Genomic DNA, 13,843 nt, shown 5'->3' on the forward strand with positions numbered 1-13,843 from the left:
AGTTGGACCCTTAGATGTGATATCAACTGAAGGAATGTATCCACTAGAGATAAATGATCGTCTTGATGGGGTGGCTACCTGCCACCCAACAATGTACCCAAGCACACTGTACTTGGTTGTTGGGTTTATCACATGACCTGTGGTTTATGGAGTGCAACAGCTGGAGGGTGACAGTGTGGCATGCTCCCTTCCAGGCACCGTGTCACTAACAAGGTTCAAACTGAAGGATACAAGTCCCTCAAGCTTCCCTATCCTGATGTGACCCACAGTGCTCATCCTTGGAACAAAAATGGTGATTGGGAAGTTGCACCTTGGCTCTGGGTGTCCAAGGCCTTTATGGTGCTGTTAGCTTAACATGTTGCTCTGCTTCTTATTCTGTATCCCTTCTTAAGGCAAACTAAACCTTGTGCCTGGTGAGCCTACCATGTGTCTTGTGAATTTCAGTGACAACCTGAATCTGAAAGCCACTCCAGTGGTTAAAAATATCTGAACTTGGTTTGGCATCACGACATCTATTCACTGGGTAGCTTCAGGCAAGTTACTGAACCTCATTGAGCCTTGGGTTCCTCTTCTGCAGAATGGGGACAAAAATCACACACTTCACAGAGTTGCGACTCTGTGATATATATTAAATTAAAATGAGATATATTATAAATATATTATGTGTATATATATTTATATATTGTATATATTTATTATCTATATATACAGATATATATTAAATTAAATGAGATATTATATGCCAAATGCCTACAACAGTGCCTGGCCCCAAACTGAATGATGATTATGTTAAATGCCCAGTATAATACCCTATACTGGGTTTAGGCAAGGGGATTTTCCACAAACTTCTCTTCTGTCCATCAGGGCATATCCCCACCAGAGCATACTCTGAGGTCAAGAACTAAACCCCCAGTTAGCTGTAAAGTTGCCCTGTATTTAGCTCTCTCTAGACTCTCACTAGGGTGTCTCAATCTGAAGATAGAGCATGTCATAAGGCTAGAGACTGTCTAATTCATGTCTAATTCCCTTCCCTATTGTAGGGCATGCGTTAAAGAGTTGAAGAGATTAACCCTGGGCAGCATGATGATGTTGTGTGGTGATGGCCAGGGTGAGTGTAAATTCTCTCCTGTGTTCAGCAAGGAGCCAGGGAAGGCTTTTGAGCAGGGAGAGAGTAACTAGGGAATTTGAGTGCTTCTTTTGTACCCCAAAATTGCTAAATCTCCACAATGACCCTTTGAGTTTTAGAATCCGCGTGCCAGTCAGATTGAAATGCAAAATTACTGGAGTATATTGATACTTGATACAGGTCAATTCAAGGAGCACAACGAAAATGGAATTGACAAGCTCCCAGCCTGTAGCACATATCTGTCAATTTTACTGGCCAACCAAACACCTCCTTTGTCCTGTAAAATGTTCAACCAAATCAGTCTAATCCCTTATGTCCCAACAGCAAAAGTGGTCACGGCTTGTAGAAGAAGAGCCTTATCGGGTTTAAAGGGGATGGCATGGCTCATTTGTAGCTACGTGGTAATGTCCCCCAAGAGGACATTCTAAGATGTGCTGTGGGGGGCTCCGCACAGTGTAATGCATGAAGTAGTTGACTTGGGGCACTTTACTCCTAGCTAGAAGCTGTGCTCTCCTAACTTCAGATGTCCCTTTCTCTTCAGTGAAAACCTCTTCTGGGACTATTCTGAGTCTTCTGTTTGGCCATTGACTCTGTTCTCTTTTTTTAATTTTTTAAAATTTGTTTTGAGAGAGAGAGAGACAGACAGGGAGAATGAGCAGGGAAGGGACAGAGAGAGAGGGAGAGAGAGCATCCCGAGTAGAATTCATTGAACTCAGCTGACAGTGCAGAGCCTGATGCAGCACTCGGATTCACAAACTGTGAGATCATGACCTGAACCAAAATCAAGATTCAGACACTCAACTGAGTCACCTAGGTGTCCCTAGACTATATTATTTCTTGACCATGATTCCAGTGGAACGTGCTGCCATTGTTTTCCCACTTCAGTCAGAAACCAATGTCACCCCAGCAGCTTTCCTGGTCCCATCTTATCAGTCATAAGCTTGCTGGAATGAATTTGCAAAGGATCCTGAGAGATGCTGCTCTAGAAAAGTGTCCATATTTTTTTAAAGTCCAGGTGATTCTAGTGTGCAACTGTATGTGATCCGTAATGAATGCAGAGGTGGACTTCAACCTGTTATGGTCACAAACCATCCACCAAATGAGCTTCTCCAGGGCAGATGCCCTGTCTCATTCATGTTATTTCTCCAATGTTCACTAAATGTTGAATGAAAGGATGAATGAGTGATTTAAATAACAAAGTGGCAGCCAATATCTATTTGTTCAAGTAGAGCAGGTGCTGCATTAAAGATGTCTAAAAACTCTCCATCATGCCTCCCTGGACAGGTGGGCTGTAATCCTCCTTCCCTTGAGTCTGGACCAGTCCCTTTACTTGTTTGACTCATAGAATATGGGGGAAGGTATGCTATGTGGCATCTCAGGCCAGGATATAAAAAGCCTGTAGTTTCTGTCTGGGTCTCTTGGAATGCTTACTCTTTATTTTTGAGGGAGAGAGACAGAAAGAGAGAGAGAGAGAAAGAGAGTCAGGAAGGGGCAGAGAGAGAGGGAGACACAGAATCTGAAGCAGGCTCCAGGCTCTGAACTGTCACCACAGAGCCTGGCATGCAACTTGAACCCATAAACTGTGAGATCATGACCTAAGCCAAAGTTGGATTCTCAACTGACTGAGCCATCCAGGCACCCCTTGGAATGCTTACTCTTAGACCAATGCAGCTGTGCTCCCAGCTGGCTTCCAGCACTATCTTCAGCTACCTTGGACAGTCCAGCATACATGAGCCTGCACATGACTGCAGCCCCCCAGTGACCGGCTGACACCAGGTGAAGCAGAGGAACTGCCCAAGTAACCTATAGGATAGTGAGATATAATACAATGTTTTAAGCCACTGCCTTCAGGGGTGATTATTACATGTCTCTGGATCACAAGCAGACCACCAGGATGTCAGTCCTCTGAAATCTTTAGATGATGAGGGAGTTTCTTGCAGTCATTGGTTGACAGCTGCCCTTGGAGGGGGCTGAGGAGGTGTTTATTCCCTGGTGCTTCCTGTCCTACAAGGAGACAGAGCAGTCTCCACGGGCAGAGGGAGACTTTACACAAAGAACCTGATCAGCCGGTGGTTGGAAATCAGTTGTCCAGCTGGGTGCCCGGAAGTGCTAGGTGGTGACGGTGTCTGGTGGATATCTCCTATCTTGAGAAGCGGCTACTCGGTACTGAATAATTGTAGGCTTGAAAGAATTTGGCTGTGGAGATACGAACTCTTGCGGCCTCCCAAGAAAAATCAGAAGGTGGATCCTCATGTAGAGTTTCATGATTTTTTAAAGTTGGCAACAAACTCAGATTAAAAAACAAATTCTATGAAGCCAAATCATGCAAGCCAAACAAAAACATGTGTAAGGGTGGATGCTTTCTTGATCAGTACAAGACGGAGCAGAGAGAGCATGGAGCTCCACGTCATGGGAAGATGTGGCAAGATAGGAGGTGGGGCACGGACTTAACCTTAAATGACAGATTTACAAGGAGGTGACTTTCAGGAAAGGCAAGCCACATAGATGAAGGCCCAGGATTGGACAGTTTGTAGGATGGAGGGGGAAGTGACTAGTTTCGTAGTAAAGGCTAGTTAATACGAGGGAAACCAACATTAATCTTACACTAGAAACAGAGAATGTGCTCATTTGCCACATTAAACGCATATATAATTACACTTCTCCACTCTTAGTAAGGAGTCCGGTGGCAGGAAATAGAATGTTTATGTCTTGGCAAGAAATATGCACTGAAGATTATAATCTCAGAAAGAAAAAAAATATGTTTATTGACTGGGATCCTGTTTACTCTTGTATCGACTAGGCTAATCATTTAAATGTGATGCTTTATCTCAATCTGTATCAGTAAGGAACCAAAATTTGTTACAAAGATTCCATTGTTTTGAATTTCCCATATCCTACATTTCATAACAGGGGATCAGGTAAAGACTATACAGCCCACACTCAAGTAAATGGTTTTATTTAACCTAACCCACTGGCTAAGTGACCTTTGGCAAGTTCATTAACCTCTCTGTGCTTCTTCATTTTCATTTGAAAAGGGGAGATGGTGATAGAACATGCTTTAGCCCATGGCTGAGGGGAGCTAAGTGAGATAAAACTTGTAAATCCCTTAGCACAGTGCCTGGTAAAAGCCCTTGATAAACACCAACACCTAGCAAATCTCACACTTGATGATGGAAATCTAATGAGAACCACCAATTCATGAGTTTGCTCCATGTTTGTGCCTGACACAGACATTCATTACTGCCTGTCTTGTAATGTGTTTCCCAGAAGATCGTGTCATTTGCAAGTGGAAACTGCTTCTGGCAATTCTCTCTATAAGCTTCCACTCAAGTCTGATTCATTTTCAGTGGGGTTGCTCAAAGTCTCTTATTTTAGCTTCTTCATTCATTCATTCTGTCATTCAATCAACTGCTTACTGTAAGTCAGGCCTGAAGCAGGCACAGAGCTGAAAGAAATAGTCCCTGGGGTTCCTGGGTGGCTCAGTCAGTTGAGTTAAGTGGCTCAGTCAGTTAAGAGTTAAGAGTTGGTTTCTGCTCAGGTCATGATCTCATGATTGTGGGATCGACTGCACATTGGGCTCTGCACTGACATTGTGGAGCCTGCTTGGGATTCTCTCTCTCTCCCCGCTCTCTGCCCTTTCCCCACTCACACCCTCTTTCTCTCAAAATAAATAAATAAACTTTAAAAAAAGGTTTAAAAAGAAAGAAAGAAATAGCCCTGGGCTCACAAAGCTCATGGTCTAGTGGCAGGGTGAAGGGAGAGGAAAACAGGCATTGGCACCTCAGCGAGATCACAGAAGTGGACAGAAAGCTGAGGGGCCACGGAGGAAATGCTTCCATCCTGTCCATCCTGGGGATCTGGAAAGGAAACTGACATCTAAGGTAAGTCCTAAAAAGAAGGAAATAGCTAGGAAATGGAATAGGGAATGGGGAACCATTGAAGGTTAGCAGGGGAAGGTGATCAGAATGGTGTTTCAGAAAGATCACACTTGCTGCTCTGCAGAGCATGAGTTGGGGGTTATGAGATTAGTTAAGAAATTAGTTTAAGAGGCTGATGTGGTCTTTCAAGTCTAAACTAAGGTGGTGACAAGAAGGGAATAGATCAAGATATATTCAAGAGACATTAGCAACAGGATATTGAGAATGAATGGAGAGGAGGAGGTAAGATGTCAAGTTAAGCGCCCAACTTCGGCTCAAGTCATGATCGTGCTGACAGCTCAGAGCCTGAAGCCTGCTTTGGATTCTGTGTCTCCCTCTCTTTCTGCCCCTCCCCCACTCATACCCTGTCTCTCTCTCTCTCTCTCTCTCTCCAAGATAAACATTTTTTTTTTCTGAAGCAAAGAAAAGATTTACTATCAGAAAGGCAGCCCAGTGAGAAGGTGGGGCATCATTCCCAAAGCTGCCTTGCCCTGTTGAGCCCAGGGACAGCCTATATATGAGAGAAGTTGTGAGGGGTTTCTGGAAACCTTGAAGGAGGAGAGGCTTGAAACAATATGGAGGTATGCTTTCTTTAGGACAATGAGGGACCATTAGGGACCTGGTACAATCAGGTCCATCAGATAACTTCAAGGCAAATGTCACCTTCTGGTCCCCTTAGGTTTCAACAATCAATGGGTAAACAGGAAATAGGGGTAAAAGGCAAAGTTAATGATCCATTGTGCATTATGCAGTTTTGGAATGGTGGTGGGGTTCCCGAGCTGATGTCCAGGAAAGAATTCTTGAGACATCTTTGGTGCAAAAAGGTGATTTTATTAAAGCACAGGGACAGGACCCATGGGCAGGAAGAGTTGCACTGGGGCTGAGGAGTGACTGATTATATATTATGGCATTGGAGTTACTGTGAAGGTAAGGTTTTTTGCCTCTAGCAAAGCATTAACATCAAGACAGTAAGGAGTTCTGGGGCACCTGGGTGGCTCAGTCAGGTTGGGCAACCCACTTTGGTTCAGGTCATGATCTCACAGTGTGAGTTTGAGCCCCTCATTGGGCTCCCGGCTGCTGGTGTGGAGCTTGCTTGGGATTCTCTCCCTCTCTCTCTCTCTCTCTCTCTCTCTCTCTCTCTCTGTCTCTCTCTCTCTCTCAAAATAAATAAAAAATAAACTTAAGGAAAAAAATAAAAATAGGAGTTCTTGGAGAAATATTATACTCCACCTGCCTCAAGTATTTGTCAATGGGCAACAGGTTATAAAGAAATTTAATTTGGAGGCGCCTGGGTGGTTCAGTTGGTTAAGCGTCAGACTCTCAGTTTTGGCTCAGGTTCGAGCCCTGGGTCTGTGATGACAGTGTGGAGCCTGCTTGGGATTCTTTCTCTCTCTTCTCTCTCTGCCCCTACTCTGCTCACACTGCCTCTGTCTTTCTCAACATAAATAAACTTAAAAAAATTTATTTAATTTAACTACAATTTCTTCTTGCCTTTGCTCCCCACATCACTATGGAGAAGAGGGTGATGTTAGGGCTCCAGGAAACTGAGTCAATAGGTTTCTAGAGATTACTTTTTTCCTTGTAAATGATTAAAACAGTTGCAAACTGATGGGGACTTATGTTCTGCATGGCTGTGATCTCTATCAGTTAACCATTTGTTTTTCCCTTTCCTTTGTCCATGGGCAGCCAGGAGTGCCTGAGGAATGTCACACATACCCCACCTGGGGAGGGGGGTAGTTTTGGGGGTGTTAATTTGTGCTTTGCCTTCAGCTTGCCTTTGGCTCCCTCATCGGTGTATGATGTTAAGAGATGCATAAAACATAATTAAGTAGAGAACAAAACAGAACACGGATGGAGGTTACTAATGTAACGAATACAATTATAGTTCTGCCTATACTTTTTTTAAATTTTTTTAATGTTTATTTATTTCTGAGGCAGAGAGAGACAGAGCACGAGTGGGGGAGTGTCAGAGAGAGAGGGAGACACAGAATCAGAAGCAGGCTCCAGGCTCTGAGCTGGCAGCACAGAGCCCGACGCGGGGCTCGAACTCACAAACTGTGAGATCATGACCTGAGCCAAAGTCGGTCGCTCAACCGACTGAGCCACCCAGGCACCCCAGTTCTGCCTATACTTTCAAAACAAGGTCAGCAACCAAGCATCTGGTCTCATCATGAAGGAAAAAGTTTTCATGCAAAGTTCCGCAGAAGAGGGAGGCAGGACTATTTAGTGCCTGGGTGGCTATGCTGTCATCCGTGGTGTGAAGCAGCCGCTGAGCTGCTCTCAGTGGTGAGAGGTCAATGTTAGCTATGGAATCTGAAGATGATAGATCTAATCCCAGGATAGCAGGCTCACTGGGTAACCCCTTCCCCCACTCCCAGGCTGCTATTAGCCAAATGGAATAGAGTAAAGGGAAAACAAAGTCCAGCCTGGGTGATGTCTTTGGTTTTTGTTCTCTCCTCCAGGTGGGAGAGAGACAGGGAAAATTAAGGACTCCATAAAAATCTGCTTTTCCTCCTTTTTCCTGCTTCTATCTGTTGCTAGAACCTGCACCCCCCACCCCACTTTACACATGCCTTGTAAATAACCTACATCCTCCCTCTATGGGACAAGGCATTAATGACTCTCTAGGATAAATAGCATCTTAGGAGGGACCAGGTGACAATGACTGCAAGAAAGTCTCATATGCCCATTCCAGACCACCTGAGCTAGACATCAATGCCAAGACCCTCCTGGCTCCAAGGAATGGCACTTGGGCTCTCGTCTTTTCTCTAACTGGTTCCTAGAGGCCTGAGGCACCAGACCGCCATCTCTAGTAAAAACCCCAGACTCTGAACATAGGAGAGACTCCTTCCTTTCTGAATTTCCTGGACACTCTGTTATCTGCTATCTTCAGTAAACTCTGCTTTCACATCCTGCTGGCCCCTGTTTGATTTCCATCCTGCATGAAGCCAAAGATCCTCTTGGCTGGTCTTGCAGGACACCCTCTGGGTCCCCAGACCCAGTCTGCCAGCGTCAGGAGGAGAGGGCCCCCCATATTATGATAGAGAAAGATAGAGTTAAATAGGTAGAGAGGGAAAAGTTGGGACTTGAGGTCTCTGATTGTAAAAAAAAAAAAAAAAAAAAAAAACACATATTTTAAAACAGTGCTGGGTGTGGAGTTTGGTGAGTTCTTTATAGATTTTGGATACTAGCCTTTTATCCGATATGTCATTTGCAAATATCTTTTCCCATTCTGTCGGTTGCCTTTTAGTTTTGCTGGTTGTTTCCTTTGCGGTGCAGAAGCTTTTTATCTTCATGAGGTCCCAATAGTTCATTTTTGCTTTTAAATTCCCTTGCCTTTGGAGATGTGTCGAGTTAAGAAATTGCTGCGGCTGAGGTCAGAGAGGTTTTTTCCTACTTTCTCCTCTAGGGTTTTTATAGTTTCCTGTCTCACATTCAGGTCCTTCATCCATTTTGAGTTTATTTTTGTGAATGAAATAGGCATTGAGGAGGACACCCGCTGGGATGAGCACTGGGTGTTGTATGGAAACCAATTGGACAATAAATTATATTAAATAAATAAATAAATAAATAAATAAATAAATAAATAAAAACAGTGCTGGGAACGTCTGACCATGAGAGAAACTCCCTCAGACGTAAAGTTTGTCTTAAGAATATAACAAGCACTACCTACTCCCCCCTCATGTTTCCCACAGGACTGAACAACTCAGCACCAAGAGTTATCAGGCCAATAAAAGGAAAATAAAAGGGGAAGTGGACCAAAACCCCATAAAATAAAGTTGCTTTCTCATAGGGGTATTCACTTTCAGATGCCCCCTCTCTGCAAAGAGAGCTTTTGTGCTATTCTTACCTTTGCTATTCTAGCTTTAAAAAAAAAAATGTTTAAATATTTATTTTTGAGAGAGAGAGAGAGAGTGGGCAGAGAGACAGAGAGAGAGGGGACACAGAATCCAAAGCAGGCTCCAGGTTCTGAGCTGTTTTCACAGAGCCTGACGTGGGGCTCAAACTCATGAACTGTGATATCATGACCTGAGCTGAAGTCGGACACTTAACCTGATGAGTCACCCAGGCACCACGTATTCTAGCTTTTTTATAAACTTTTGCCTGTTATTCATTTTATTTTGTGTCTACCTCTTCATTCTTTGAAGTGGTGAGACAATAAACCCTAGGTATTGAGGTAAATAATCCTACAAAGTTTCTTTGGGAGCTTGTCGTGATCTCAACATCCTCCAACTGTAGGTAAATAGCAGCTAATGCCCTCATTTCTATCCTATATTGATGGGGTTTTGGGGTGATGGTGGGATTCAGAGCTGACAGCCAACAAAGAATTCTTGACATGTCTTTGGTGCAAAAAGGTGATTTTATTAAAGCATGGGGACAGGGCCTGTGGGCAGAAAAAGCTGCACTGAGGTTGTGAAGAGTGACTGATTATATACCTTCATGTTGGGAGCAAGTTAGGGACAGCATAAGTCTCTAAGGAATTTTTGAAGCAAGGTTCCCAGGACCTTGAGGGGCTAGCTGTTGTCAGGAAAATGTCATTTATTACTATTTAGTAAAACCTCAATCATGAGATCCTTCAGATGTATATCAGGGGCCATATGCTTGGAGTATAATTACCAACATATACTTGGGGGTTAAAGATAAAGGAGGTTTGCAAAGGAATTTTTAAGTGTATAAGGAGACTCACAGGATCCTGGGCAGAGGGTGGGGGGGGGGGGTGGGGGGGTGGGGGTCAGGATGTTAAGCCAAGATTCCCTTTTGCCCCTAGCAAAGTGTCATCATCGAAGCAGCTGAGCTCTTAGAAGAAGGTCACTCTGCCTGTTTCAAGGATTTGTCAATGGGCTGTAGGCAGTAAGGGAATTTAATTTTTCATTTGCCTTTTTCCCACATCACCATGGCAAGCACTGAGCCACCCAGGCGCCCCAGCTTGCCTCCATTTCTGACACTCTGGCACAGTTCACCTCCCAGCTCCCCATTTTTTTACCTTTTACTTTCAAATGTCTCTTGTGGGGCAGGGAGCAGGACTTACTTCAACACCTTCTGGGCTTACTACCCTCTTCCTGCTGCTGATGCCCACAGGGGCATGGGGAGAGAAGACATTTGGTAGGCTCCCACAAGATGAAAATGATGATCAGAGCCAAATGTCTCTGGTTAGTTTACCTCGGGACAGGATGTGGACTTTAAGGAATATTTCCAAGCAGCTGTCAAAACTTTTGTTTCAAAGAAGTTCCCTCTCTTTTCTGGAGACTCCCCATTTCCACTTGTTGGTGGAAAAAAATCTGCATCCACTCATCTGTCCAAGCTGACAAGTTTTAGGACTGGGAGCCCTCTTTCTCTGACCTCTGGGCTTTTATCTGCCACCAGGCTTCTTGGCAACACCTCACCTCTTCTGCCTTTCCCTCCCCCTCCTCCTGCTTCTCCACCACCTTGGGCGCAGCCTGCACAGCTGTCTCCTACACCATCTTCCATGCCTCTGACACCATGGGCCCCTCCTGTTCCCCTCGTGGTCAAGGAGTGAAGAACACCCCCTTAGACTTATACTGCCCACTTCAGATTTCCTCACTGGTGCCCAGGTAAAAATTGACAATGGTGAACAAATTGATTGACTTTTAAATGGACACAGGTGGAACATATTCGGTGTTTAAGCTAATTTAAGTTTATTGCTTTAATTAAGATAAACATGGCTTTAGAGTTATCAGCATTAAATATAAAACTTTCTATCTAGGTTTACTGAAGGTCAAACAAGCTCATGTTATCTCTCTTGCAATTTGTCAGCAAAAAGGTGACTTAAATGTTGGTTAATTTTGCTGTCTCAACGTTTTTTTATAAGTTTATTTATTTATTTTGAGAGAGAGAACAAGTGCATGGGAAGGGCAGAAAGAGAGGGAAATAGAGAACCCCATGTAGGCACTGCACTGACTGCACTGTTAGTGCAGAGCCCCGCATGGGGCTCAAACCCACAAACTATGAGATCATGACCTGAGCTGAAATCAAAAGTCTGACGCTTAACCAACTGAGTCACCCAGGCGCCTCTGTCTCAAAATTTTCATGGGTAATTGGTAAAATAGCTTTGAGGGTCTTTGGTAACCTGAAACTTTAGAGTTTTGCTTGGATGATAAACTGAATTAAATTCATTGGACATTTATTCCTTTTCCAAATCCAATGGAATGCTAGGGCATTGCTTACTAAACATAAGTTTATGCTTTTGGCTTCTTATTTCAGAAAAACTAAACATATTTAAATCTTTTAAAAAACATGCTTTGTGCTTAACTGATTGATAAATTTGCCATCTAAAAAAATTCTGATGTAACAGTTCACAATCAGTTACTATTTAGTTTTCACTGGACACTAAAGTTTCTAAGAGTTAAAATTCTACTAAATGTGCTTAAGACGATGGAAATAAGGAAAGCAACTCTGTATATAGAAAAGCAGAAGATAGATAAGAAAGATCTAAAAAAAATGGGAATATATTTTTGTTGAAGGTAAAAGAAAGTAATTTTGTCCTAAATGAGACTGATTGTTTGGAGGGAAAGGGCTTAGGTCAAAATCTAAAAGCAAAAGAAAGTTGTCAAAGGTTTTTAAAGGAAAAGCTCTATGAAAAATTTAATGTGGGGGCACCTGGGTGGCTCACTCAGTTAAGCTTCTGACTTCAGTTCAGGTCATGATCTCACAGTATGTGAGTTCGAGCCCCACGCGGGCTCTGTGCTAACAGCTCAGATTCTGGAGCCTGCTTCGGATTCTGTGTCTCCCTCTCTCTCTCTGCCCCTCCCCCACTCAAGCTCTGTCTCTCCAAAAATAAATAACCATTAAAAGTTTTTTTAATTAAAAAAATAAATAAATAAAAAATTTAATGTGTAGTCAAAACTAAGTTTAAAATAAATTAATTTTATTTATTTATTTATTTTAAAAAGTTTATTTATTTAATTTGAGACAGACAGAGAGAGTATGAGTGGGGAAGGTGCAGAGAGAAGGGGAGAGAGAGAATTACAAGCAAGCTCTGTGCTACCAGCACAGCAGAGTCAGATGAGGAGCTCAAACTGATGAACCAAGAGATCAAGATCCGAGCCAAAACCAAGAGTCAGACACTTAACCACCCAAGTGCCTCCAAAATAAATTAATTTTAAAAGTGCACTGGTATAAGATTAAAATTCTGCTTTACTCTCTGTAAAAATGAAAAGTTTACTTGGATTGTTGGTTTACTCTTGATAAACAAAATGTAAACAAAGTTGTTGTTTTTTTCTCTTTTGTCTGCCCAGAAAATGGAAAGGACTGTGATTTTAACCAAAAGGGCATGATAGCACACACCCTTTTGAGTTGTTTTGCTCAAGCTCTGATTGAAATTGCCCCTCCTTTGATCCAAAGGCTGGGAAAACAGTGTCGATGCCCTTGCTGCCTTGCCTCCAAACAACCCACATGAATGTTGTTCCTGTTTAGCAAAGGAATGGGTGCCTATGCCTTATGAGGGATGGTGACCTTGGTATATGATGGGCTTTTTTTTAATGTTTATTTATTTTTGAGGAGGGGTGGCAACATATGGCTGCAACATATCTATATGCACATTACTGAAAAAGGCAGGGGAATAGACCTCGATTTTGGCCCTTTTAACCCCTGCACCAGTGGCCAATTTTATCCTTAAAAGAATGGTTTCCACCAGCCTTTTAAAATATATTTGTAAAGAGGAGCGATTTTATTATTATCTTTATGCTGATGACTGTTAGGCCAAAATAAAATTAGTGATCCTTCTACAACCAGGGGAGTCTTGTTTGGCCACAGTCGATCCCCCCAAAGTCCTGCAGGCAGGAAATTGAGGGGTAGAAGAAATCAGGGAAAACAAGGTCAGCTCTCAGCAGTAGAGCCAAGCCTGGGTAAGAGTGACTACTCCCAGCATCTTAAGAGATCAACAGGGCTTTTGGCTGCCAGTCACATAGTCAGCCAAAACACCTGGCCAGGAGATGAAGCTTCTGGCCAACTCTTGGGGCCAGGAAATGAGGCTTCTCCTGGCCAGCTGTAGGAAGTCAAGATAAGGGACACCTTTTCCTCTTTTTCCTATAGATGGATAATTCCCCAAACTCAGTGCTCCTTTGGGATGCATTCTGAAAAATTGGGAGGATTTTTAATTTTATTTTTTTTTTAGTCCATTTATTTTGAGAAAGAGTATGTAAGCATGAGCAGGAGGAGGGCAGAGAGAGAGGGAGAGGGTGAGAGAGAATCCCAAGCAGGATCTGCACTGTCAGCACAGAGCCTGATGTGGGGCTCAGTCCCATGAACCCCGAGATCATGACCTGAGCCAAAACCGAGAGTCTGACGCTTAACCTACTGAGCCAACCAGATGCCTCAGAAGTTGGGAGGAGTTTGATCTGCAAACCCTGAAGAAAAAACCAATTCATTTTCTTTTCCACCAAGGCTGGGCCCCAATACAAATTGGAGAAGTAAACCTGGAAGCCAGAGGAAAGTGCCAATTGCAATACTACCTTACAATTGGACTTACTCTGTAAATGTGAAGGAAAGTGAGGTGAGGTCCCCTATGTGCAATGTTTCTGGGCCTTAAGAGGAAATCGGCATATGTGTATGCAATGCAAGGTTGACCCTGGCTTATTGGCAGCCCTTTCCAAGGTCCAGCTGCTTGGAATCAGTCAGGAGGGGAAATAATTCAAGGCCCCTTGCCTGTACCCAAAGCAGACCTAGAGAACGAGGAAGGAAAGCCTCCCACCTCAACCCCCTCCTCCTCAGGTTCTCGATCTATATATCCAGACTTAAACACGTGCACTTCTGCTCCCTACTGCCTACCTTATCCAGGCCC

This window comes from Acinonyx jubatus, chromosome D3 (genome assembly GCF_027475565.1).
Source record: "Acinonyx jubatus isolate Ajub_Pintada_27869175 chromosome D3, VMU_Ajub_asm_v1.0, whole genome shotgun sequence".
Classification (NCBI taxonomy): domain Eukaryota; kingdom Metazoa; phylum Chordata; class Mammalia; order Carnivora; family Felidae; genus Acinonyx; species Acinonyx jubatus.